At 44.6% G+C, this 23,795-nt stretch overlaps 1 protein-coding gene and 1 pseudogene across 1 annotated transcript in view; one reads left to right on the plus strand and one right to left on the minus strand.

Moving 5' to 3' along the window:
• LOC126199662 (cyclic AMP response element-binding protein A-like) overlaps positions 1-23,795 on the plus strand; it is a 160,582-nt gene that overhangs the window by 16,933 nt on the left and 119,854 nt on the right. The window lies entirely within an intron of this gene.
• Positions 4,294-4,411, minus strand: LOC126200117 (5S ribosomal RNA; annotated as a pseudogene).

The following is a 23,795-nucleotide window of genomic DNA, read 5'->3' on the forward strand; positions in this document are numbered from 1 at the left end:
ACCATCGCTAAACTCATTTAGTTCCTCAGCTCCAAAAATCTCTCGACGATATCTGCTCCCATCAATTTTGAAAGACAAGAAATAGAACTGCTTACTTCGAGGTAATACATTGACAATACATGTATCTTGCAATTCTTGCACAAACCGAAACACAACGCCGATAAGTTCCGCTTGAGTTCTTCTATGAAAGGCTCACAGATATTTCAGCGCTGGTCGAAAACTGTGCTTTCTCCATCATTAACACTGAGCAACTGAAACATTTTAGGAAACAAGCTGATACTACTATAAAAAAGTGCGAATTCTACAGATTATATACTGCACAAGGCATATATTACTTAAGTGCAAGACGGTGTGGCCGAGCGGTTCTAGGCGTTTCAGTCTGGAACCGTGCTGCTGCTACTGTCGCAGGTTCGAATCCTTTCTCGGGCATGGATGTGTGTGATGTTCTTAGGTTAGTTAAAGTAGTTCTAAGTCTAGGGGACTAATGACCTCTGATGTTAAGTCCCATAGTGCTCAGAGCCATTTGAACTTAAGGAAAATTATTTCACAAAGTGTATTTTATTCAGCGGAGATACGATAAAAATTCGCTCCAAGTACACTCGGCCGGCCGAAGTGGCCGTGCGGTTAAAGGCGCTGCAGTCTGGAACCGCAGGACCGCTACGGTCGCAGGTTCGAATCCTGCCTCGGGCATGGATGTTTGTGATGTCCTTAGGTTAGTTAGGTTTAACTAGTTCTAAGTTCTAGGGGACTAATGACCTCAGCAGTTGAGTCCCATAGTGCTCAGAGCCATTTGAACCATTTTTGAGTACACTCGAAGTTCGCAACAGACTAATGATGGAGCCAGTGCCTTCCTATTGCCATATACGAGACCGCTACTGCCGGAAACCTTCAATCTTCCAAATACAAAATTACCCAATGATGAATATGCAACGACGATAACATAGCTGTAGATGTGTAAGTTCTGTTTCATGCCTTGATATAAATGAAGCGGCCTGGCCCGTCGTGACGAATAAGGAATCAGTTCTTCTCGAAGACGTTTTTATACGATCAAGATTTAAATTTTAATTCGTTACTAATTAAGCTGTTTGAGAAATTCGTTACCGCCTTTGTCATTATTCTTTATTTGTTTACCTCATTAAACTTTCTATCCTCACTAATTTCGATAGGGACAAAAATACATATGAAGAAACTACAGAATCGAAAACAGGTCCTCCGCTTCTCAAGCAGGTGCGCTGTCGCTCGGCTAGCGATTGCCTTTAACACTAAATTACTTAACCCTCATTAAATTTACGATTGCAGTAGGGTATACAACAGAACATTTTATACGTAATTTATCATCTATCATACCACTGGAGATCTAATAATTGTAATTAACTAAGGCATGACCTTTAATTTATGAGGAGTGCAATTTACTATGGTTTGGTAACAACGTAACATTTGTTCCCTTTAATGTTCTAGGTTTAAGGACGGTATTGCCCTTAAGGATACAAAAGTGGCCGTCATGAAAGATTATTTTCTCAATTTCTCGTTCACGAATCCCATATATGATGATGAAAATGCTCAGTTGTCTGTAACTTATCAATGCCGTCAATTTTCAATCGACCGCTCGTTGTGAACTTTATGGATGCTTTTCTCAAACGCAGGGTGAGATGGGTGGGGGATAGGGGGGTTAGTGAGCGAAAATATCATAGTCCTTTATTTTAATTTTAGATGATACACAATCCACGTAGCCACCTGTCTGACCCGAAACTGTTGGCTTAATCCAGCGCCTTCCCCCCCCCCCCCCCCTTTCCCTTATTAGGGAAATTTGGAGTCTCATCTGTCCACTATTTATTCTTGATGAGGTCAGAATCTCCTACCACTGTTTATGGCTTTAAAAAAACTCCGTCTTCTCCAAAAGATAATTTTTCCTCTTTCTCTTATTTTTCAGCCATACATGTTGTGCAGCTCTCGTTCCTTTCTGAAGGTGCGTTTTCATTAACAGCTTGTGATTCAGTAATAAAAACGAGACCCACATAGATGCGGGATCATGTGTAGGTACCCGATAAGGAACAGGGAAGCAATATGATTTGCAGAAGGAAGTGTTTTTTAAAACAATACGTATTCTTATTTTATCGTCTTGGCGAAGAATACAGCATTCACTTCTGTAATGAGGAGCTGGTTTTTGTATTTCGCGTTTGTTTACCAAACTCGATTTTTAATACTGCAATTACTTTATGAAACTATGTTAAATTCCTATGCATCTTTCGTTTGAAAATTGCGAAATGTAGTCATCCAAATGCAAAAATGTATTAACTGTTCTGTTTTATTACTGACAGAATTTTTTACTGTCATTACATTAGTTTTAGTTTTCGGACCGATGACTCGAACCGCTGTATCTAAGCCATTGTCCGCAATACTCTTCCTTCCAAGTGTGTTATTCCATCAATGTACGTAGGAACACTTCTGTATGTTGAGGATGGAGGAGAGAAGCGACGAAGGCGGGTCGTAAGCCGCCCTGGTATAGCACAATCGGTGCGATCATTTCTGCGAAAAGTACAGGTTCTGGGTTCGACTCCGATTCCGGGTCCAAAACACAGTTTTAATATGCTTGCCCAACTTGTTCAACAACAACAACAAAAAATATTTCATTCATAGAAACTATGTCTCCCCACAAAGCAGATCAATATTGTTCCTGTACTGTCACTGGATGTGGACGACCAAAACGGGGCATCTTACGGACGCGCGGAAAGTGCGGCGATGGACACTCAGACGTAGTGGCGCAGTTTAGTCTGCACAAGGAGACCTCGGGGAGAGGAGTGACCGGCTGGCACGGCCTTGCCCCTGGAAAGCGGCAATGCGCCCGTCCCAGGGGTCAGCGACCTTAGGAGCCGCTCACTGGAAGAGTCGGCGACGGGCGGTTGGACCACACACCGGTACCTCTCCTCCCCTCTCCCCCTCCTCCCACCTCTCTCTCTCTCTCTCTATCTCTCTATCTCTCTCTCTCTCTCTCTCTCTCTCTCTCTCTCTCTCTCTCCATCGCATACCGTGTGTAAACTGGCCTAAGCCCGTTCGGAGTTGAAGAAACGCACAAGGCACGAAAATTTGCGTTATATTGATTCATTTTCGGTGGATGCACCTTACAAGTCTCAAAGAGACATTTAGGCCGTTATTAATATTCTCAGTGTTTCCCGTCCTCATTGACAATTTCTCTGCATTTTTTAAAAGAAATGTTCTTACGCTATAAGATGAACTGTAGTGCTTGTCCCAGATTTTGCAGGTCTTTTGATACCCGCTTTAGAGAACACTGTAACGTAGATAATAATAAAACATCTATTTGTTCTCATTTTAAAAATGATATGAAGACAAAATAGGACGCAAAGATCATCTTCGTATCTGTCATTATGTTCCTAAAAGATGCCGTTTCGATATACTTGAGAAATCTGAAATTTTTACTAATTAAAAGAAAAAATACTTGCAACGGCGGTTAAATGAACAAAGCGATTTCAGTAAGAAAGCCATCTTCGAAGTATTTGCTGACCTGTTGTGATGTGCCTTCTCCCAGTAGTTTTGTTCTTTAGTTTTTTCGGATTCCTTTTTCTGCTGGCTCGTACTTGTCTCATAGTAACTTGATTTGTCATTTTTTTTTATTCCGGCATTTTAGCGCACACTTCTGACTCACAATTATTAGAGTGGATCGCATCTACAGGCGGGAGTCATCCGTCCTGGATCTAGTGCACGTCTAGCTTATCGACACCATCAGTTAAGTAATCTCCACTAGTTTTCACTTTGAGAAAGCTATCTCTCACAGTTATTTAATATTTTCAACAATTTAAATTTTGTATTTTGCCACTTAATAGTTGACAACTTTATCCTCCTCAGTTCTGAGCTTAGATTTTGTGAATTAAAAGTTTATATTAGTCGCTAATGTGTTGTTCTGGGGCAAAAGACTAAAACACTAAATTTAAAAAACTGGTGTGATTCACCAAAATGTTAGGGCATGCTACATCACGACTCATACAGGTTTTCATCCTAGTAATGACATTTTTTGAGAGGTTCCTTTAATTGATTTTACTTATAAACTAAGAGGTGAATTACATAAATATAAAAAAAACACTCCGTCTACAGGCCACAAGTGGCCCATCGGAACCATCCGACAGCCGTGTCATCCACCGAGGAGGCTGCAGATAGGAGGGGCGTGGGGTCAGCACACCGCTCTCCCGGTCGTTATGATGGGATTCTTGACCGAAGCCGATACTATTCGGTCGAATAGCTCCTCAATTGACATCGCGAGGCTGAGTGCACCCCGAAAAATGGCAACAGTGCATGGAGGCCCGGATGGTCACCCATCCAAGTGCTGACCGCGCCCGACAGCGCTTAACTTCGGCGATCTCACGGGAACCGGTGTATCCACTGCGGCAAGGCCGTTGCCGAATTACATAAATATATTTATGTAAATGCTACAAATTGTTAGTTTATTATGATATTTGAAAATACAATTAGAAAATTTTTCATAGGAGGCGACTTCAGATTGTAAGCTACACGTAATTATGGTAGCCCAAGTGTTTTATTGGCCTTGAAACACCACGTTTGTAAATGTATAGGAGACGAATAATAAATAATGGACCAATTACTGTTTCCATCTGCTGGTTACTGTGTTTCTTGCAGACCTTGCGCACACACACACACACACACACACACACACACACACACACACACATACACAGCCTTTGTTCTATTGCTTTTATGTCTGTATGTAACATATTACAGGTTTGTCTGGTTCTTGCGCCTGCACTTTTTCATACTTATTCCGGATCAAGAAGGCGTGGCTATCCTTGGCAGGTGCTTGAAGTAAAACTATTTGCTTCAGATGTTCGTAAGCTAAGTGCAAGACCTTAAAAAAATCGTTTCCTGTCGCCATTATCAAATTCAAAGAAATTCAGGAGTGTATGAAGACGTACTGAGAATGCTTCTTGTCCCGTATTATTCACAGACCGAACAGGAGGAAAGGAAATAACTCCGGTACGTCACAAACCCATGGCCGCACTCCCTTCGAGGGCTTGCGGAGTGCAGGTTGGATTCCCCATTCCCCACTAGGCCGCTAACGTCGATTTTCGGGGCAACTTGCCCCTCAAGTTTCTCATGACTGATGCAGTTCATAGCTTCCCCTACGAAAATGGTTATGGTAGAGCTACGTGTGGCATTGTACACAGACGGTGCACTATCATGATTGCAATCTAGTGTTAATAATCGTATACGATGCGAATTTCCGCTCGCTGTCTTACATGTAAGATGTATGTGAAAGACACCAAATGCACACATAATATTAGCAAACCTATTCAATATAATGTCAAAAATCATATAAATTTGTCCTATAAACAATCAGAGTGATAAATCTTTCTATGGGTTATCCAGTAGACCAATTTCCCACGAAAACAAAGGTCCTGGATTAGAGTCTCGGTCCAGCACACAGTTTTAGTTTACCAGGAAGTTTCGTATCAGCGCACACTCCGCTGAAGAGTGAAATGTATTTTCTGAAAACGTTCCCCAGGCTGTGGCTAAGCTACGTCTCCGTAATATAGTTTCGTCCTGGAGTGCTAGTCCCGTAAGCTACGCAGGAGAGCTTCTGTGAAGTTTCGAGGGTAGGATATGAGACACTGGCGGGAGTCAAACTGCGAGGACGGGTCGTGAGCCGTGCTTTGAGTAACTCAGTTGGTACAAAATTTTCCCGCAAAAGGCAAAGAACTCGGGATCGAGTCCCAGTCCCACACAGAGTTTTAATCTGCCAGGAAGTTTCATATTTGTACTTGCTGCAACAAACCTCCTTCCTTCCGCGTAAACCTCGTCTGCTCTTCTCGGTAGCTGCGCTGGCTCCAAAACAAGATGAAAGATGTTAATTCTACTCACAGTCTATAGCAGTATTGCGATCGACGCCAGAGGTGGATTAAAAGCACTTCAGTTACAATCTTGACGTAAGGTATTCACTGCTATGGCCTGTTCGGGTCTCACATATAGTTCAAATTAAAAGAAAGCAGAGTGTTATCTACTACACTATTTCATAGATTGTTAAATTGTTCCAGTGCAGTAGCCACACACCAGTGGTTCAAAACGATTCACCTGTGACAAAAATTTGACGTGTCAGCTCACTATATTACTATCCTCATATATATTTAATGACCTCGAAACAGTGTGCAAAAATAATCAGTAAGTCCAAACAATAATACCCTGCTAACCATTCACCGTTAATCATTGTGTTCGTAATTACTGTCATAGAAGTCATGAATTAAACCCCCGAGTGAAGAAAACGAACTGTACGCAGTTGTTGTTGTTATGGTCTTCAGTCCTGAGACTGGTTTGATGCAGCTCTCCATGCTACTCTATCCTGTGCAAGCTTCTTCATCTCCCAGTACTTACTGCAACCTACATCTTTCTGAATCTGTTTAGTGTATTCACCTCTTGGTCTCCCTCTACGATTTTTACCCTCCACGCTTCCCTCCAATACTAAATTGGTGATCCCTTGCTGCCTCAGAATATGTCCTACTAACCGATCCCTTCTTCTGGTCAAGTTGTGCCATAAACTCCTCTTCTCCCCAATTCTATTCAGTATCTCCTCATTAGTTATATGATCTACCCATCTAATCTTCAGCATTCTTCTGTGGCACCACATTTCGAAAGCTTCTATTCTCTTCTTGTCCAAACTAGTTATCGTCTATGTTTCACTTCCATACATGGCTACACTCCACACAAAAACTTTCAGAAACGACTTCCTGACATTTAAATCTATACTCGATGTTAACAAATTTCTCTTCTTCAGAAACGCTTTCCTTGCCACTGCCAGTCCACATTTTATATCCTCTCTACTTCGACCATCATCAGTTATTTTGCTCCCCAAATAGGAAAACTCCTTTACTACTTTAAGTGTCTCATTTCCTAATCTAATTCCCGCAACATCACCCGACTTAATTCGACTACATTCCATTATCCTAGTTTTGCTTTTGTTGATGTTCATCTTATATCCTCCTTTCAAGACACTGTCCATTCCGTTCAACTGCTCTTACAAGTCCTTTGCTGTCTCTGACAGAATTACAATGTCATCGGCGAACCTCAAAGTTTTTATTTCTTCTCCATGGATTTTAATACCTACTCCGAACTTTTCTTTTGTTTCCTGTATTGCTTGCTCAATATACAGATTTAATAACATCGGGGAGAGGCTACAACCCTGTCTCACTCCCTTCCCAACCACTGCTTCCCTTTCATGTCCCTCGACTCTTATAACTGCCATCTGGTTTCTGTACAAATTGTAAATAGCCTTTCGCTCCCTGTATTTTACCCCTGCCACCTATACTGTGCGCAGTATATGCGAATATCTCAGAATGTTAATTATCAGACAAAGACACACTTGTCACAAGAGACATAGGTGTTGTTCACTTTACTCTCAGCCGCAGACTTCCTGACATCAGATGTGCTATGTACATGCTTTCTAATTAGTTAGTTAATTAACAAATGCTGCATGTCAAATGAAACATAAAAAACATATCAACAAAATTACAGTGCCAAGGTTCAGAATCCAACAGTAATTTTGACATAATCTGTAACTGAAGGTAGCAAAGGTTTAAAGCTGTAATGTTAATTAATTTGGAAGATAATTAGTTTCAGACAATTGTAGACACCTTGCGGAAAAGCTGGAGATATATACTTTCAAAGTATAGGTGTTAATACGGCGAAAAATGTCACCTACCGCTCAGTAACTATACAACGTCATATTGTATTCAATTAACAATATTTCACAATTAACGAAGTTTCTGAGTTAGCTAATTAGATCACTGCAACTACATTAGCAAGTAGTATGTAGTGAGCAATGGAATTCAATGGAACTAAGCTTATTTATGAATCTCATATTACTATGCACTGACTGGATACTAGGTACACTATAATATTGCTATTATCATAGTTTATAAAAAAATGTAGAACATGTAGGGAGTTCGAAAAACATAGCAGATGAGATTGGATACTCAAATTGCTTCGTCTAAGTGCACGTACGTACATCTGAGTTTCGCGGATGGACGTCCAGTGTGGAACTATTCCAGTAGCCTATGGCGTATATATAAAGTATTCTTACCGTGTGGACTCCCCCTGTGGACGCAAGACGTAACTCAGTGCTGCCGGAGTTGCTCGGCGCTCTGCTGTGTAAGGCTGTGTCTCGTATCTCTACAGGACACAGCAATCTCTCTCATGCATCTACACTCCTGGAAATGGAAAAAAGAACACATTGACACCGGTGTGTCAGACCCACCATACTTGCTCCGGACACTGCGAGAGGGCTGTACAAGCAATGATCACACGCACGGCACAGCGGACACACCAGGAACCGCGGTGTTGGCCGTCGAATGGCGCTAGCTGCGCAGCATTTGTGCACCGCCGCAGTCAGTGTCAGCCAGTTTGCCGTGGCATACGGAGCTCCATCGCAGTCTTTAACACTGGTAGCATGCCGCGACAGCGTGGACGTGAACCGTATGTGCAGTTGACGGACTTTGAGCGAGGGCGTATAGTGGGCATGACGGGAGGCCGGGTGGACGTATCGCCGAGTTGCTCAACACGTGGGGCGTGAGGCCTCCACAGTACATCGATGTTGTCGCCAGTGGTCGGCGGAAGGTGCACGTGCCCGTCGACCTGGGACCGGACCACAGCGACGCACGGATGCACGCCAAGACCGTAGGATCCTACGCAGTGCCGTAGGGGACCGCACCGCCACTTCCCAGCAAATTAGGGACACTGTTGCTCCTGGGGTATCGGCGAGGACCATTCGCAACCGTCTCCATGAAGCTGGGCTACGGTCCCGCACACCGTTAGGCCGTTTTCCGCTCACGCCCCAACATCGTGCAGCCCGCCTCCAGTGGTGTCGCGACAGGCGTGAATGGAGGGACGAATGGAGACGTGTCGTCTTCAGCGATGAGAGTCGCTTCTGCCTTGGTGCCAATGATGGTCGTATGCGTGTTTGGCGCCGTGCAGGTGAGCGCCACAATCAGGACTGCATACGACCGAGGCACACAGGGCCAACACCCGGCATCATGGTGTGGGGAGCGATCTCCTACACTGGCCGTACACCACTGGTGATCGTCGAGGGGACACTGAATAGTGCACGGTACATCCAAACCGTCATCGAACCCATCGTTCTACCATTCCTAGACCGGCAAGGGAACTTGCTGTTCCAACAGGACAATGCACGTCCGCATGTATCCCGTGCCACCCAACGTGCTCTAGAAGGTGTAAGTCAACTACCCTGGACAGCAAGATCTCCGGATCTGTCCCCCATTGAGCATGTTTGGGACTGGATGAAGCGTCGTCTCACGCGGTCTGCACGTCCAGCACGAACGCTGGTCCAACTGAGGCGCCAGGTGGAAATGGCATGGCAAGCCGTTCCACAGGACTACATCCAGCATCTCTACGATCGTCTCCATGGGAGAATAGCAGCCTGCATTGCTGCGAAAGGTGGATATACACTGTACTAGTGCCGACATTGTGCATGCTCTGTTGCCTGTGTCTATGTGCCTGTGGTTCTGTCAGTGTGATCATGTGATGTATCTGACCCCAGGAATGTGTCAATAAAGTTTCCCCTTCCTGGGACAATGAATTCACGGTGTTCTTATTTCAATTTCCAGGAGTGTACTATGGTGACATTGTATTTAGTAGGTTGGTGTATTGTCCAGTAGGCATGTCACAATAACTTAATTGTGAGTACCAGACTGTTACTCGAAAGGTCAAGTGTTCGATCCATATCTCGCTCAGAGATTTTTTCCTGTGACTCATGACTTGTTTCACCTCTGTGTATGATTTGTTGCCGGCCGAAGTGGCCGAGCGGTTCTAGGCGCTTCAGTCTGAAACCGCGCGACCGCTACGGTCGCAGGTTCGAATCCTGCCTCGGGCATGGATGTATGTGATGTCCTTAGGTTAGTTTGGTTTAAGTAGTTCTATGTTCTAGGGGACTGATGACCTCAGATGTTAAGTTCCATAGTGCTCAGAGCCATTTGAACCATTTTTTATGATTTGTTACTGTGAAAATATTGAGTTTTACCGTGGTTCAAAGTCCACGTTAAACTACAGGGTGAACAGTAATAAAACTGACATACTGCAGGGACGGATTACTGACTGGGAATGGAGGGAAAGGGGTCCTTTGAACATGTGTCCGGATATACATGGTTGCCTCGGTAGGAGGCGCTGACGAATGAAAATTCCTCTGAGAACGAACTACGTGTTCCTTGTATGTTGCAGGCCGTGTGATTGACGTAGCTTACTGTAAACAGCAGAATGGTCCGATATTCATGTCGAGAATAAGCCGAAATGGTGTTTGTGTAAGGTCAAGTAGATGGAAACGGAGAGTCAGTACGGCTGTCCTAAAACAAGTATTCTCACAGACGCCAACCACCTCGCACAAGATTTCCAGCCCTTTCTGGACGTTTGGGTGATCACGGGTCCTTTCAGACGAACGTGCAGGGAGGCCGAGCACTGTTATTACACCAGATTTGGAGGCCCAGGTTGTACAGGATATTGAGATAAATCCTAGTGCAAGCTCTAGGCAAGTGGACCCCCAACTTGGTCTAAGCCAAAATACTATTACGTGTATCCTGCTTGACAACCGTTACTAACTCTATCACCTGCAACGAGTGCAAGGATTGTCAACAGCGGATGTCCCTCTACGGGAAGAATTTTGTCGAAGGTGTTTGCTCCAGACCATGACAATTTTGGGATTTGTGTCATCAGTCCTCTTTACCGACGAAGCAGCCTTAACTAGAACTGACATCATTAATCTGCATAATAGTCATCTGTGGGTTATAAGATGAACATCAACAAAAGCAAAACGAGGATAATGGAATGGAGTCAAATTAAATCGGGTGATGCTGAGGGGATTAGATTAGGAAATGTGACACTTAAAGTAGTAAAGGAGTTTTCCTATTTGGGGAGCAAAATAACTGATGATGGTCGAAGTAGAGAGGATATAAAATGTAGACTGGCAATGGCAAGGAAAGCGTTTCTGAGGAAGAGAAATTTGTTAACATCGAGTATAGATTTAAGTGTCAGGAAGTCTTTTCTGAAAGTTTTTGTGTGGAGTGTAGCCATGTATAGAAGTGAAACATGGACGATAACTAGTATGGACAAGAAGGGAATAGAAGCTTTCGAAATGTGGTGCTACAGAAGAATGCTGAAGATTAGATGGGTAGATCACATAACTAATGAGGAGGTACTGAATAGAATTGGGGAGAAGAGGAGCTTGTGGCACAACTTGACTAGAAGAAGGGATCGGTTGGTAGGACATGTTTTAAGGCATCAAGGGATCACAAATTTAGCATTGGAGGGCAGCGTGGAGGGTAAAAATCGTAGAGGGAGGCCAAGAGATCAATACACTAAGCAGATTCAGAAGGATCTAGGTTGCAGTAGGTACTGGGAGATGAAGAAGCTTGCACAGGATAGAGTAGCATGGAGAGCTGCATCAAACCAGTCTCAGAACTGAAGACCACAACAACAACAACGGGCTATACAAACAATCCTCGGAGGATTGTTGAGGTATCTCATCAGGATCAGTTCAGGATCAATGTGTGGATACACATACACATGTCGCGATCACATACACATGTGGCGACCACATACTTGGAACGGTTATTATTCCATAACGTCTTGACGGAGGAACGTACCTGGACTGCCTGTAGAATACGTCGCTTGGGCTGCTGGAGAATGTGCCTTTGGCAATACGACAGGTTATGTGACACCAGCCTGCTACCGCCTTACTTTTCGCCGACAGCTCAACAGTATCTTCCCTGAACGTTGTATAGGACGTGGAGGCCCTGTAGCAAGGCCTGCTAGATCATTTGACTTAAGCCCCATGGATTTTTACTTCTGGGGCCATCTGAAAAATGTTGCGTATGCTGAACCAGTTCCTGATGTGCAGACCCTTCAACAGTGCCGCGCGGAGTGGCCGCGCGGTTTGACGCGTCATATCACGGATTGCGCGGCCCCTCCCGCCGGAGGTTCGAGTCCTCCCTTGGGAATGGATGTGTGTGTTGTTCTTAGCACAAGTTAGTTTAAGTAGTGTGTAAATCTAGGGACCGATGACCTAAGCAGTTTGGTCCCTTAGGAATTCGCACACATTTGAACATTTTTGAACCCTTCAACAGCGTGTTCACGACCCCTATGGCGCTATTCGGAAAGAGGCCGGAACTTGCGAAAGGGTGCGGCAATCTAAGATGCGGCGTGTGAATGCGTGCATTGCATCCCACTGAAGCCACTTTGAACATCTGTTGTGACGTGGATTCGTGCACGCTCATCGTCCATTTTTTAACACATGCTCATAGGACGTTTTTTTTCCTTCATTTGCAGTTGTAATCCGTCCCTGAAGTTTGTCAGTGTTATTAATGTTCAGCCTGCATAGGTCCCGCTACAACTAGCTGGGTAGGACAGTTCCAACGTCAAAGGACAAAAACGGCTTGCCACCTCAATCGGACTATGTTTGGTAAAGCACTGTAGTACTCAAAACAGTCTTCCAGTTGTGGACAGTTGCGTCTCTTACCGCACTGTTTTCGTCTCAGTTATGTTGCTGGGCACCTGAAGAAGGAATTGCAAAATCCCAGTGTTGATAATGGGATATGCAAATCGTGAATAAAAGGCGGGTGAGTGAAAACGCGAACAGTGTATGACTAACAGAAAATAGTTGAAATACTCACCAGACCATACTGTGTGGTAGAGTCTACAAAGCTAGTCTCAATAGTTTTTAGGGGAACTGAGAGAGAACGAATGATGTTCGTATCTGAGCGCCCTGAAAGTGATAACGTCGAACGACGTCGACTTTTGAATGTGATTAGTTTCTCGCAGTGTTGGCACGCGTACCGAGACATCCGGGAGATGTAGTCGGCCTTCGGCTGAATTAATGTCGTAGGCGGATCTCACTTCGCAACGTGCGCTTCTCTCGGAGCGTTAGGAAACACGTTTCCTGGAGCGCTGGGAAATGCCAGTCTGTCCGCAGGTGAGGACAGGCGAAGTTTGACAAGCTGTTTCTGACCAGCGGCCTGTACAGTGTACAGTGCTGCCCTGTCCAGAGCTGCGTTCTCGCTTGTGAACTCACAAGATGCCCCCACAGAATGACTCTCCGATTTTCACCATACCTGTGTGTACCAGCCCGGTCATCGATGACCTAATGTTAAAAAATTGAAAAAAATCACCTTTTAATATTAGAAGATTTCCAAGCATTATTAAATATAAAGATTTTGTAGATTATTAACGAATTCGCCGATTGTTCAGCACATGTTGTAATCGTATGGATTGTTCGAATCCCGCGTTTAGCGTACCTTTTGTTTCATTTGCTGTGAATTTCAGTCATTAAAAATGAGAGTATTTACTGACAAATAATTTTTTTTTTTGTAAAGAGAACATATTTTTACATTTAATTACTATTTGCATGAAAATGCAAGTATTCCCAATAAATAATTATGATGTCGCACAAAATTGCGAAAAACCGTTTACAAAATAAAATACTATTTTAGTTCTAAGGACTGAACAGTATTCTTCTTATTCTTCTTCTTCTTATTCTTGCGTTAAGGCCTGTTAGGGACCACATTCCAGTTTCAGTTCTTTATCCTTTGTTGTCCTTTCATTTTTCCAGTTATCTTGTATTGTTTCATTATGTTCCTTTTTCCTGTCTTCTGACCACTTTGTGCCACTTTCCATTACACTACTGCCTTGGAATTCTTCCAGTTTAAATCTTTTTCCCCTAAAAATCTGTTTTAAAATACTACTTCTTCTCTTATCTTATTCCATACCAAGTATTTCCCGACCGCTTGTTTTAGGTATTCCCAGTTATAACATCTTGTGTATCCTTTCCTCTAAAGCACATTTTCTTGGTGTCTTTATTTCCCCGGTATCTGTTCCTAAATGTTTTGGACCACTTTTAATATTTGTCATCAGTTTTGTTTTCTGTGTAGAGATTGTTATGCTTGACATTTGGCTGTATATTCCAAAAAGTTGACTTATATTGCTTCCTCAGTCATGCTTTCAGAACGTATGGCAAAATCATCGAAAAAGTTGGACAGTTTATTACAACACCTTTGTTCTTTCTCCCTATCACGAATGGCGATATTTTGGATTGTTTCAGCTTATCATTCCAAATTCTTACAATTTTCTTCATGACTCAGTTGAAAAGAAGTGGATATAAACCGCCACCTTGCCTGACACCCTTATTTATTTTGAAACATCGAAATCTCTCACCCACAAATTTTACGTTTGAAATTGTGTCTGTCAGAGTTTCTCGAGTTATGTTTGCCAACTTAGTTTTAGCCTCAAAATCACGAATTACTTTATCCAAGGTTCCCGTACCAACAAATTCAAAGCCTGTGTTTATAAATAAATAAATGTTACAATTATGTCTTTGAAGTTGATTAATCTGCGACGAACTACGGATTGCCGGCCGAAGTGGCCGTGCGGTTAAAGGCGCTGTAGTCTGGAACCGCAAGGCCGCTACGGTCGCAGGTTCGAATCCTGCCTCGGGCATGGATGTTTGTGATGTCCTTAGGTTAGTTAGGTTTAACTAGTTCTAAGTTCTAGGGGACTAATGACCTCAGCAGTTGAGTCCCATAGTGCTCAGAGCCATTTTTTTGAACTACGGATTCCAGGTTAAAAATGTGTTCTGAACAGGATCTCTCCTTTTTGAACCTTGTTATTCATCCCATTAACAATCAAGAATGTATACTGTTTTCACGTGACAAAAAGGCATTTTATATGGCTGTATCAGATTTTAATTTATTTTCGTATGACCACTAATTAGGATAAAAAATACGTTATTTTCATTAATAATTGTGGTTCAATAAATGTGCAATTAAAAATAAAGAAAGAAAAAGAAAAAAAGGTACGCTACTAGTGAAATTCCGAAACAGCAACATTGTACTTACAAAACGATTGCGCTACAGGCTGAGCTTCTGACTCATTCGTTAATAATCAACAAATGTATTTTAACTAACAAGTGCTCGAAAATCTACTAACCTTCAATGGCGATTTTTCGAGTTTTTGAGAGAACTCCGTCTTACTGTTTTAGAAAATCGATATCCGTGCAGTGACACGTAAATACGTGAGACAAATCGGAGAAGGCTACAACGAACAAAGCTGTGACCAAATGAAAGCCACCGTTGTTTTTTCTTGTGTTTCTCTACCTGATTGATATGTTACATGACCTCTTTTCCGTTTGAAAATTACGCGTTGCCTCCAAGATCATGGCCTTGAAAATGGGCGCCATAGTGGTAATTCAGCCTCACAAATTTTCCCCCTCTCCCATCTCATACAGTTTGACTTTAAATTTCAGTTTAGCTACCTGTTTTTGTTTTAGGAGGATGGACCATAGCCGTGATCTTTTATAGAAACGGCCTCGTATTTCAGTTTATTATTCGCGTTTCGCCCTGCCCCTTAACACATGTCGTTAAACTAAACATCGCAGTAGAGTAATGTGGGATCACTCACAAGCGAAACTCCCCATCACACCCCCCTCAGATGTAGTGGTAAGCTGGCCTAGTGCATAGCCCGTAAAAAACTGAACACAGATCAAGAATGAAAACAAAAGTAGGTGTATTGAACTTTGAAAAAAGAATCAAAATAGAAACAGCGAACAGTCCAGGCTCCAGATGTGCGACATTGAGGGAACTGCAAGAACCACCGTATTTGACTGCAAAGCGGAAGATCCGTGTTCAAAGACACCTCATGTGCCATTCTTTTTCTCACAAAATTATGAACTTTCCGTCCGGTCACTGACGTGATTGTTCTCCTTTTGTAGTCTTGGTAATTTTCATACTGTAAATTTGTTATAGAATGTGAGTCATCTGGTAACAATATATTACTGTCGCTGCCTAGACCTCTCACAGAAATGAAAACAACAAATAAACGGGTGTGAACTATGTTACAACAAAGGAACTCAAGAGTCAAATCCTCCAAAACGGAACCCAAGATTCATAACGTGTGGTACTTGTGTAGAACAAATAGGAGGTACGTACGTCTGGTCTCATTTGTCGCTGTTGCAAACCGGACGTTACACCACGACACAAACACAAATTTGAACATAGCGAACAGACACGTCAGTGACCGGACAGAAAGTTCATAATGTTGTGAACAGAAAAATTTTTTTTTTAAATCACGAGAGTGATTTGAGCGCGGATCCCTCATTCGCAGTCCAACATGGTGACCACGTAACAACGACCCCACGGCTATTCAAATTCACTCGACGTTGCACATCTTGAGCGTGGACCGTTCACTGTTTCAGACTTGTTTCTTTTTTCACAGTTCAGTACACCTTCTTCCTGTTTTCATGCTTGATCTGACTGATGACCATAGATGTTAAGTCCCATAGTGCTCAGAGAGCCATGCTTGATCTGTGTTCAGTTTTTGACGCGCAATCCACTGAGCCATCTTACCACTAAATCTGAGGGGCGTAAGAGGGGAGTTTACCTTTTGTCAGTAGAATGGCCAAATAGAAATACGACAAGAAAATATATCGTCGTTTGCCGTTGACTCAGCGTGTCATTTGAAACATGTGTGAACAGTATTTGTTTGTACTGGCCATATATACATGTTGCAAAACAGAAAATTATCCTGACGAGTCTTAGAAAAGGAAGAGAGTGTATGGTCCAATACACGTCTCAGCTACTGCACTCGTTCTACTTACAGTTAGTTCTCCAGCCCTAAGACCACATTTAGCGAACATTGTGTTTCGTGCAGTTTGTCACGAAGAGGCGCCACGAGTGTTATCTACTAAAGGGACGCTGGGGAACAGCGCTTTCACTTCCTGTGCGTGGCTTTACTCATCTAATCGCGGAGTACTCCTGTTTCCCTCCAGTATACTTTTTGCCGTTCCCCGCTCCACCACAACTTCACCGTGTTCAATGTGCGTGTGTGAATGGAGGCGGGGGAGGGGGAGGAAGAAGGGGAGGAGATAATAGTGACGAAATGTGAGAGATCGTCCCTGGCTGGTAGAGGTCTCTGTATCACATTCGCACTGTTTGCTGAGGACTGGTGATATTAAATATAACCGTTAAAACAACACTATTTCTATGTCGTACCTATTGAGCAAATAATACTTCCGTGTTTGACCCTACGTCATTTATAGTAGGGTAGGATTCACCGTATGAAAAACGAGTTTTCACCGCTCATCACGTTTTTGGATAGCAATGGGAAAGCTATTCAGTTTCTATTTTCTTCATGCTGTTCAAATTTTAATATTCAGGCACAGATTAATATCATTCTTGCCTTACCACTGGGATAGGTAGCCTCAGATTTCAGTCTCGGAACCTATTATGCACTGATAGCTGCCTGCATCTGCAAAGCAAAGTGAAGTATAGAAATTTAACATTTAATTTTATGTATATTATCCTGTGATTGACAATTGGAAGTAAGTTTCTATTTATTTATGGAAATATTTTTTCCGTAAGAGGCGGAAGTAACAACTTTGCACCGTGCGATATTTCTGGTCAAACATTGTTTCAAAACGACCGTGAGTATCCTGGGAAAACATCTGCGACGAAGGCACCCAACAGTAAGAGTTATCCATCACAGACAGGGTGCTACAGCAGTTTTGCAAACTGTATCGCTGTTTCGATGTAATTCACGGCTTGCTTGGAACGTACTGCATAATTAACGGGTTCCTGGGACCCATTGCTTGGTTGGCACTGGATCCTTATAACCTGTTACTGCTTATCAATAGCTTAGCGACCCAGAAGTACTGTTTATGACTTGGGGCGGAAGGTACGTAGAGCACAGTTCCTGAAATGTGGGGAGGGGAGGGACACAGTAAGGTGTTGCACCTACCGATACTTGTTCGATTTTAATCGATGATGTGACGTCATCATACGGGCTCATACAAAATAAGACAGAAGACCACCAATAATTAATTTGTTCAAAATGGTTCAAATGACTCTGAGCACTATGCGACTTAACATCTATGGTCATCAGTCCCCTAGAACTTAGAAGTACTTAAAGCTAACTAACCTAAGAACATCACACAACACCCAGTCATCACGAGGCAGAGAAAAACCCTGACCCCGCCGGGAATCTGATTAATTTGTTTCACTATTTCTTTTTTGGGATGTACGTTGCGCTAACGGATCTGTAGCTTTCCAGAGATATACACTCCTGGAAATTGAAATAAGAACACCGTGAATTCATTGTCCCAGGAAGGGGAAACTTTATTGAGACATTCCTGGGGTCAGATACATCACATGATCACACTGACAGAACCACAGGCACATAGACACAGGCAACAGAGCATGCACAATGTCGGCACTAGTACAGTGTATATCCACCTTTCGCAGCAATGCAGGCTGCTATTCTCCCATGGAGACGATCGTAGAGATGCTGGATGTAGTCCTGTGGAACGGCTTGCCATGCCATTTCCACCTGGCGCCTCAGTTGGACCAGCGTTCGTGCTGGACGTGCAGACCGCGTGAGACGACGCTTCATCCAGTCCCAAACATGCTCAATGGGGGACAGATCCGGAGATCTTGCTGGCCAGGGTAGTTGACTTACACCTTCTAGAGCACGTTGGGTGGCACGGGATACATGCGGACGTGCATTGTCCTGTTGGAACAGCAAGTTCCCTTGCCGGTCTAGGAATGGTAGAACGATGGGTTCGATGACGGTTTGGATGTACCGTGCACTATTCAGTGTCCCCTAGACGATCACCAGTGGTGTACGGCCAGTGTAGGAGATCGCTCCCCACACCATGATGCCGGGTGTTGGCCCTGTGTGCCTCGGTCGTATGCAGTCCTGATTGTGGCGCTCACCTGCACGGCGCCAAACACGCATACGACCATCATTGGCACCAAGGCAGAAGCGACTCTCATCGCTGAAGACGACACGTCTCCATTCGTCCCTCCATTCACGCCTGTCGCGACACCACTGGAGGCGGGCTGCACGATGTTGGGGCGTGAGCGGAAGACGGCCTAACGGTGTGCGGGACCGTAGCCCAGCTTCATGGAGACGGTTGCGAATGGTCCTCGCCGATACCCCAGGAGCAACAGTGTCCCTAATTTGCTGGGAAGTGGCGGTGCGGTCCCCTACGGCACTGCGTAGGATCCTACGGTCTTGGCGTGCATCCGTGCGTCGCTGCGGTCCGGTCCCAGGTCGACGGGCACGTGCACCTTCCGCCGACCACTGGCGACAACATCGATGTACTGTGGAGACCTCACGCCCCACGTGTTGAGCAATTCGGCGGTACGTCCACCCGGCCTCCCGCATGCCCACTATACGCCCTCGCTCAAAGTCCGTCAGCTGCACATACGGTTCACGTCCACGCTGTCGCGGCATGCTACCAGTGTTAAAGACTGCGATGGAGCTCCGTATGCCACGGCAAACTGGCTGACACTGACGGCGGCGATGCACAAATGCTGCGTAGCTAGCGCCATTCGACGGCCAACACCGCGGTTCCTGGTGTGTCCGCTATGCCGTGCGTGTGATCATTGCTTGTACAGCCCTCTCACAGTGTCCGGAGCAAGTATGGTGGGTCTGACACACCGGTGTCAATGTGTTCTGTTTTCCATTTCCAGGAGTGTAGTTTCTCTTGTAAGATGACAGTTTGATTGTGTCTTGGCGATACAAGGGTATCTGATGCAATGAGAATAATTATAATTGATTAAAATTCTTGGAATATTAGAAATGTGTGTCGCCTAAAAGACACACCTGTTCTGACCAATATTGTAGACCCAGGGAGTTCGGATTCAGTATGGGTGTGGCTCACAACGCTGCCCTCTACACTCTCGTATACCATCAGGTCGCCATAGCAACTACTGTAGAGAAGCGGGCAGCGCGTGGACAGACAGCACGCACTCACTTGTATTAGATAAACCACGCTATGCTTCCTTCATTACACTGTTGGTCGTTAAAACAGTAGCATCAAGAAAGATAGGAAATAATTTTATTTCCCATTATACAGCATAATGTGGAGAACATATGAAAAATGTAGACCATTTGAGGTTGTACAGGGTGCGAAATTTAGTACGCTGAGCTGCCACTTCCGGTAGCGACAGTGGCTCTAACCAGCAGACACTGGTACGTCATTCTGTGCTACTTGAACTCTTTGCCCGAGTTCATCAACCATAGTGGCTGGCGAAAGATGGCGTGTCGGTCTTTCAGTATTTTTCCAGTGGGTGACAGATCTGGAGAACGAAGTAGGCAACATTCGAACACTCTCCGTATCGAGGTAGATCAGGACGGCGCAGACAGCATGAGGTCTTGTGTTATGTTGTTGAAAGATAACGGCGCGGAGGCCTAGAAGACGGGGGACAAGCACCAGCCTTGACACGTCCGGAACAGAACACTGTGGTGCTCCCCATGCTGTCACTCTGTACGTATGGATGTTTGTCTTGATGAAAACGAGCCCATTCCCCGGCTTAAAGTACGCGACGCGGACAGAGCGAACAATACATTCTCCTCTCGGCGCTATGCGCGCTAGTCCGCCGATATCCTGCACGGAGCGTGTGCGGTCCTCCAGAGCTCATTGATTCCTTATTAGCAAGACTCGTCACGGCAACTGGAGCAGCAATATAACTAGACACTAAGTCACTGTCACTACACGTCATTTTCCTGCCGCTGTCGGATGAAGACAGCTAGTGCAAACGTTTCTCGTTGTTACAGCCGCGCAGGATTAGCCGAGTGGTCTGAGGCGCTGCAGTCATGGATTGTGCGGCTAGTCCCGGTGGGGGTTCGATTCCTCCCTCGGGCTTGGATGTGTGTGTTTTGTCCTCAGGATAATTTAGGTTAAGCAGTGTGTAAGCTTAGGGACTAATGATCTTAGCAGTTAAGTCCCGTAAGATTTCACACACATTTGAACATTTCTCGTTGTTACGCGAGGGGTAACACGAGCTTCTTCAGACAATATTCCAACGCGATTTCTGAATGAGAAACCTGCTTCACAATCTTTGCTTTTATACAAAATGAGGATGGCGTTACTTTTGCGGAGTTGCGCTGAAATGCTAATTATTTGTATGACCCACCGCGTCCTTCACTTCATGCCAGTTTGACGTCTGTAGCTTGACGCTTTCGTGGTGTCGCAATTTTGATTGTCGATAGTGTCTGCAGAGTGATTCAAAAGTAACTGTACACACTTCGTGCGTGTAATGTGTGCATCAAAATAAAAGTAAAATGTTGAAGTTTTCTCTGAACTTAGCCGGCCGCGGTGGCCGAGCGGTTCTAGGCGCTTCAGTCCAGAACCGCGTGACTGCTACGGTCGCAGGTTCGAATCCTGCCTCGAGCATGGATGTGTGTGCTGTCCTTAGTTAGGTTGAAGTAGTTCTAAGTTCTAGGGGACTGATGACCTCAGATGTTAAGTCCCATGGTGCTCAGAGCCATCTGGTGTGGTCCGTTGTACTCTACGAGGCCTCTTGTAGTTTAGCGGCACCAGACGTCCTACTACATTCGTTGTGCCGGTAACTCGTATAAACTGCGGACGTTGTGTACGGTATGACGGCTTAGTCAAATGGTAAATACGCGCTTACGCACCTCCTTTCCGGCGCAGCAGAAGGCAATGGGCGGGCAGCAAGACGACGGTGTATTGAAATGTTTCGAAGCAGAAGAGTACCAAACCACCTGACCTTCACAGCAGGCGTTTAAGGGAATACGGCATTCATGATGCGCCACGGTTATATCGGCCTCAGCTGGAATGGTAGATGAAGATCCGACCATAAGTACCCGCCGCATAAGTGCCACTGTTGGGTTTCCTCAATCAACTGTATGGCGCTTGCTTTGGAGACAGTATTTCCACCCATTTCACCTGCAGAAGGTACAGGAGTCGACATCTGTACGCCAGACGTCAGAATTTCTTTCAGTAGTTACTCGAGCGCCATGCTGCTGATCCACTGTTCGGCTTCGGGTACTGTTTACGGAACGAGAGCCTCTTTTGCCTTGCGGGTATCGTGAACCCTCATAATACGCACGCTTGGGCGTATGAGAATCCTCGCGTAACCACAGTACGAGGATATCAACATTATTTTTCAGTGAACATTGGACAATCAATTAATCAGATCGTATGTTATTCCACAGCGCGTGACTGGCAGAGTGTATCGACAGTTTTTGGAACACGAATTCGGTGATCCGCTTCACGGTGTCCCACTCGGTACACAAACCGCTCTCGTATCGCAACTTAGAGTACAGCACAACTACAGCATTGAATTGAAAACCGCTGTGCAACTGTGCAGAATGATACTAACGGAGCAGGCAACATTCCCAGAGCGTCGGCACGTCACTGTCTCTGTCTTCATGGACACCAATTTGAACATGTTCTGGGGTAAATGTTCGGTACATAGTTATATTGAATTTCAGGTTACTGCGTGTCGTTGCTTTATGACAAGAATTAATTTTGTGTTGTTTGTGTTGCACTCATGATCCCTACTCTACTGCATATCTCGGAAATAAAGCTATTTCAGACAAAACTGTGTTTGACATGAAACTTCCTGGCAGATTAAAACTGTTTGCCGGACCGAGACTCGAACTCGGTCCGGCACACAGTTTTAATCTGCCAGGAAGTTTCATATCAGCGCACACTCCTCTGCAGAGTGAAAATCTCATTCTGTGTTTGACATGTTACCTATATTTTGATGCATCCATTACACCCACGTAGTGTGTACAGTTACTTCAGAATCACCCTGTATACTGGTCACAGGGTCATCATCAGGGTAGATTGCTTATCCAGCGCGTATTGACCTTATTACACATACTCTACGTATAATGCTGTATGCTCCCTTAAGTCGTCCGCAGCTCATGGTCTTGCGGTAGCGTTCTCGCTTCCCGCGCAATGGGTCCCAGGTTCGATTCCCGGCGGGGTCAGGGATTTTCTCTGCCTCGTGATGACTGGGTGTTGTGTGTTCTTCATCATCATTGACTCGCAAGTCGCCGAAGTGGTGTCAACTAAAAAGGACTTGCAATACGGCGGCCGAACTTCACCGCATGGGGCCTCCCGGCCAACAATGCCGTACGATGATTTCATTTCATAGACCATCTACCCGCCGGCCATACTTAGTCGTGAGCATAAAAATATATAATGTTTAAAATATGGTGATTATCCATCTGAACAACTCCACCACCTGCAGGTTGTTCAAAACATCATCACACTGTATGCCTGTCCTCCGAAAACACGGCGCCTGTGCTTTCACAATTCTTAACGGTAGCTGCTTATCGCGGGTCGTTATATCTGAGTGGACATACTTTCTCCTACTCACCAGCACGGCACCGCAAGTTGAGTCGTGACCAGAAACTCTGACAGTGGCACAGACAAGTAGTTGTATAAACCCCCCCCCCCTCCCGCCCGTTTCCACACACACATACGTACATATTCACTGCCGCGCGGTGTAGCCGTGCGGTCTAGGGCGCCTTGCCACGGTTCGCGCGGCTTTCCCCGTCGGAGGTTCGAGTCCTCCCTTGGGCATGGGTGTGTGTGTTGTCCTTAGTGTAAGTTAGTTTAAGTTAGATTAAGCAGTGTGCAAGCCTAGGGACCGATGGCCTCAGCAGTTGGTCCCATAGAACTTACAACAAATTTCCAATTACACACATTCACTATTTTTCATCGTTACTGACGTGATCGTACGGCTTAACGCACAGTATGCTACTTACTTTACGAGAGGGTATAGTGGACCGAATTACCGACCGTAGGTTTGCTATTGGATAGGCCCTTAAGTCCTGGCGGTTTTTTATTTTTTATTTTTATTTATTTATTTATTTATTTATTTGACGTTTAAATTTCCACGAAAACAAACAGGGAATGAACAATAAATCATTCAATAATGCACTCTCCGTTGTTGTTTACAGCT

The sequence above is a fragment of the Schistocerca nitens genome, chromosome 8, assembly GCF_023898315.1.
Source record: "Schistocerca nitens isolate TAMUIC-IGC-003100 chromosome 8, iqSchNite1.1, whole genome shotgun sequence".
Taxonomy (NCBI): domain Eukaryota; kingdom Metazoa; phylum Arthropoda; class Insecta; order Orthoptera; family Acrididae; genus Schistocerca; species Schistocerca nitens.